Source organism: Mirounga angustirostris, unplaced genomic scaffold, assembly GCF_029215605.1.
Source record: "Mirounga angustirostris isolate CCGP_5_RB_7025 unplaced genomic scaffold, mMirAng1.0.hap1 SCAF_12, whole genome shotgun sequence".
Lineage (NCBI taxonomy): Eukaryota > Metazoa > Chordata > Mammalia > Carnivora > Phocidae > Mirounga > Mirounga angustirostris.
Window position 1 is genome coordinate 64,355,717 of NW_026991720.1, and position 5,402 is coordinate 64,361,118.

The 5,402-nt window shown below is 37.2% G+C and overlaps 1 pseudogene; it reads right to left on the reverse strand.

Annotated features, from left to right (window-relative positions):
* Positions 1–3,233: 3,233 nt before the first annotated feature.
* On the reverse strand, positions 3,234–3,802 carry LOC123835987 (large ribosomal subunit protein uL6-like; annotated as a pseudogene).
* Between the last annotated feature and the right edge of the window lie 1,600 nt (positions 3,803–5,402).

The following is a 5,402-nucleotide window of genomic DNA, read 5'->3' on the forward strand; positions in this document are numbered from 1 at the left end:
TCTGTCTTTGATTAATCCCTTCATAAAATCTGTTTTTATAATGGTTACTAATAACTTCCAAATTCCAAGTCCAATGGAGATTTTTCATCATTAGTCAGTAGCAGTCAATACAGTTGGGACACTCCTTACTCAGAATTCCTCCCTTCCTCCCTTCCTTCCTTTCCTTATTTATTTATTTATTTATTTGGTACCCTTGATTCCAATTCAGAGCTCTCTTCTCTACCTCCCTTTTCTCATAGTACATACTCTGCAGAGATGATATTGTCCATTACTCTGACTTTAATTTCCCTGTGTATAGGTTCTTATGAAATATCCTGGGCTCCAGTGCATTATCTCTTGCTCCAATGCCCAACTGACAACAGCTGCTGATGTTTATAGTGAGTGAAACCTATAACCTGTTTCCTGATTTGTCAGGCTAATGACACTCTTCCCTAGTCTGGCTAGGCAGGCTACTACTCTGCCAAGTGGTACATTTAGTGGTCTTCAGACCCCAACTAGGCACCCTCTCTGCAGCCTCAGGCATTGTGGATACTGCAGAGGCATCACTGCTCCCCAACCTTCCCCTTCTCTAAGCTCTTTTACCCAACTGGATATTCTTTGGTGTGAAGTGGCGAGTCAGACCATACCCCAGCTATCTGCCACCTCCTTCTCTAAGGCTTAAAAGAAAACTAGAAAGTCCTAGGGAAAATGGGGAGTCTGTTTTTGCCCTTTTTCAAGTGGTTATGCTACTGACTTAGATACCACCTGGGTGGCCACATGTTGTAAATGGCAGTCCCTCTAAGGGAACCTTGAAATTTTTCTAATATGTAGCTAGGAAAGTGACGGAGCAGGAGAGAAGGAAAGGACAAGGAGAATGGTTTTATCCTTTGCTTTCTGTCTTTCCCTAACCAGCTCCCCTCTGGCAATGGGAATGGCTATTTTCATTTTCATTCTCCTTGTTTCACAAATTGCTCTTCCCTTTTCTGGGGCCAAGATCTCAATATATACATAATATATTCAACATTATATTATTTGATATATATTCAATAATAATATTCAATGCTATATTCAATTATATATGTCACTATATATTATATTCAATTATACACACACACATATTCACACATAGTTGGTTCTAGTTCTCTGAAGAACCCTGACTAATACAAGGTCTTTATGTCCTTGAGTGCCTGTTGATAGATCAAAGGTTAAATGAGATAGTGAAAGTAAGCATGTTTTCTAACTCCAGGGAAGTATAACATGGGGTAATATGGGCCAGTATATTGATCAACAGTGGGCTCTGACAGCCCACTTGGCCCATCAGACTAGTGCAGAATCCGAAAGGAAACATTGCTTATATTCTCTACGATACAAAAGGATAGTCAAGTTGATATGTTATGCATAAATTCAGTAAATCTCCAAAGACAATTTAATTTTAATGACTTTTATTGCAGAAGTCTGTGATATAACATGATATGACTTCTGATCATGTCTTTCTGTGGGATTCTGGAATTTCTGTTAAAGATCACTGAGAGTTTGGAAATGGCATCTCTAAAATTAAAATTGAGTGGCTATGGTCATGATTATTTGCCAAAGGCACGGTTGGTGATATAAAAATATGATCTATTTCAGCTGGCTATGCAGCATCTTAATAAATGCATTGACTCATGCTGTGATTTTAGTCATTTGAGATGAGCTTTCTGGATTAAACACTTTTCTCCCTGACTCAAACTCATTTCTTGCCTTATCTTTACTACCTTCTACAAATATATGTAGACAGGCTGTGCAAATGGTGGAAGTAGGATAAAGAAACCTCTTTGGCTTTGAAAATTTGCATTTTGATTTGTGCAGTTTTAAAATTGCTCAGAGGTGGTTAAAACAGGAAAAGCATCTACCTAGAGGTAAGAACCTGAGTGAAAATGAGAAACAGTTGGGGGTATCCAGCTAAGTGTTTTCCCTATAAATATCCATTGGAATTATTCAGGAAGAAAGAAGACAAAAAAATGTAGAAGTCTATATACCAAAGGGCTCTAGAAATTGCTTAAAACAGAATTCTTTCATGCTAAAAGTAGGGAATGTGAAAGTGTTAAGAAGGCAATTATCACCTGTAATCTAAATATCAATTGACTCTACCTGAAAACTAATGGATTTATAAACTCTGTAAGTGAAGTATTGTTTCCTCAAGGAAGGGAAATAGCACATTCATCTATTCATTCAAAAATTATTTATTTTTAATCTAATGTGAAAGGCAGTTGGGTTTCAGTGACAAACTATGAGAAATTGGTGAGACACAAAATAAGCAATGAAACACATGGATAAACAAGATACCCAAAGGCTATGGGAGTTACTGTAGGAGAAATAAGCAGATGTCTAGAGAGGGAAAACAGAAGTTCAAAGTGGGAAATCTTCCAGACAAGATGGTCAGAAAACACCTGTCTCAGTTTGTGACACTTCATCTGAGATCTAAAGAATAACAATCATGGGAAAATGCTCCAGGCAGAGCTGGGAGTGGATACAAAGACTCTCAGGCTGGAAAACCTCCATGTTTTCAAAGCAGACAAAGAACAACTCAACTGAAGAAAAAGTGAGGGGAAGCATGATGGGTAGAAATCCAGACAAGAGTCAAAGAGTTTTTCAGATTTATTCCACAACAGAAAGCTATTGAGAAGTTTTAAATGGAGAAGTACAGTGTGATCATGAATGATCTTTCAAAAAATATTTGTTTTGTGGGGAAATGAAAGAAATAGAAACCACTCAGACTAATTAAAAAAAAATTTTTTTTAAGATTTATTTATTTGACAGAAGAGAGAGAGCATGAGAGAGCATAAGCAGGGGGAGCAGCAGAGGGAGAGGGAGAAGCAGGTTCCCCTTGCTGAGCAGGGAGCTCAATTCAGAACTCGATCCCAGGACCCTGAGATCATGACCTGGGCTGAAGGCAGACGCTTAACCATCTGAGCCACCCAGGCGCCCTGTTTTTGTTTTTAATAGAGGTCTTTCACTGTATCTATTTTTTAAGATTTCATTTATTTATTTGACAGAGAGAGACACAGCAAGAGAGGGAACACAAGCAGAGGGAGTGGGAGACGGAGAAGCAGGCTTCCCTCTGAGCAGGGAGCCAGACATAGCGACTCCATCCCAGGACCCTGGGATCATGACCTGAGCGGAAGGCGGACGCTTAACGACTGAGCCACCCAGGCACCCCTCACAAGTAGGTCCTAGGAATCATTCAGCATTTTGTTGTTTCTATATTGGACAACTTATTCATCAGTCTGTTGAACTTTTCCTTTTTTGAAGGTATAGATAGCATCCAAATTTCTTCTAATAGCCTTGTTTTTAACTGTTGTGTCTTGCTGAATCAAAGCAGCTGAATTTGATTCAAGTTCAATGTCATTTTCTTCAAGAATTAATTCATCTTTCTGGACTTGAAAATACTGAATAAATAATGCCCCACTTCATCTGAACCCTGTGAGTGTGTATTTTTCAACCAAGAAATTTCTAATTTTCAACAAGAGGTCCACTCTAAATAATAGGGTTGATGGGAAGTGGCATAAATCTTGTTCCATAACAGAAGCCCACAGTGATGCCCTTAATCCTGTTCCATACATAACTAGAGATAGTGTGAACAGTAGCCAGGTCCTTTCTATTTCCCTGCCATTTGTCAAAACGTAGCCTCTTTTATTCCAACGAGACTGACTTCTACATTGATATGATGGAAGTCCTTCTGCAGAGTTCCTCCTTGGTCCTTGAAAATAACCCTGTGTCCTTTCAGACTGATGTTGACATTTCCTAGAATGTTGACAGTCTGACCACTGAGAATGTTCTTCATCTCACAGTAGATGTGGCAAAAAGCTCAAATCATCTGTTTTTAATGTATTGTGTTCGAATTACTCTAGGGGAGATGTCCAAAAGACAGTTGAATATGTGTAACTGAAGCTCAGAGAAGAGATCTGGACTGAAGATATGAATTCAGGAGTCATCAGCATGTAGGCAAATATTATTTATGGTCATGGAACCAGTTAAGTTCATTTAAGTGCTAGCTGCTAAAGGCCAAGGCTAAGTAACATGTGTGGAGAAAACCTAAAACGGTCTTTTGAGGCTAAACCTGAAACTTGAAACCATTTTTGCTAAAGAAATCATCAGAGAGGAGTGATCCACAATAAATTTGGGTTTTGTTTCCTGATTCACCTACACCTAAAATTCATTCTATTTATTCTACTCTATTCATTCTATTTAGTTATATAAGGTCTCCTGCATCATTCAAAGAAGCTCACATAATTCTATCACTTTTATATACTATTTTCAAAGAATGAATTACCATGTTGCAGATATTGGTGATTTACACGAAGACTTCATTGGAACACTTAAATTTACAAATGACAAAGAGCTGGCTAATGAATGTGTTGACAAAGGTATATAGCTCAGGTATTGAATGACAGAAAGAAACTTTCATATAAACTCAGTAGGTCGAAGTGATGACCTGGAACATTAGAAAGAAATGAAATTAGTTTATATAAGAAGTTACATATTGCAGTTGAAATAATTACTCAAGTAGAAGATAGAGGAAACTTATCTCTGTAATCGCTTTTATTTAAAAAAAATAAAGGCTAAATTTCAATTAACTCTGTGATGCAGGTACTTAAAATGCAAATTTAATCTGTGTGGTAATCAGCTTAAAATCAGATAGACCTGAGGTATAATCCAGGCCATCACTTCCCAGTACTGTGACTTTGGAATCTTAGTATCTATACAACTTGTCAAATTGTGATGATGATAGTCTAGAACATAAAGAGTCATAGTCTTCTTTTTCCACAAATATTGTCTGATGGGATTTTTTTCATGTTATTAAACATATTAGAAAGTTATTTTAATGGTTGCACCACAGTCCATTTACTGAAATTTCGAACGATTATTTATCTCACTATTATCCTCTAGTTGGCTATTTAGAATATTTTCATTTTACAATATTGTTATAATTTATGTTTGTTGTGAATTTTAGCCTTTCAGCTTGTTGACCTTGCTTCCTGTGCGAAAGAAAGAAAGAAAGAAAGAAAGAAAGAAAGAAAGAAAGAAAGAAAGAAAGAAAGAAAGAAAAAGAAAGAAAGAAAGGAAAAGAAAGGGAGGGAGGGAGAAAGAAAGGAAGAGGGAGGGAGAAAGAAAGAAAGGAAGGAAAAGAAAGAAAGAAAGAAAGGAAGGAAGGAAGGAAGGAAGGAAGGAAGGAAGGAAGGAAGGAAGGAAGGAAGGAAGGAAGAAGAAAGAAAGAAAGAAAGAAAGAAAGAAAGAAAGAAAGAAAGAAAGAAAGAAAGAAAGAAAGAAAGAAAGAAAGAAAGAAAGAAGAAAGAAAGAAAAGAAGCAATCAGAAGAGAAAGCCCCAAGCTGCTATAATCTTATCTCTTCACCTATTTGTATCTGTGCTTACACACTCTGCC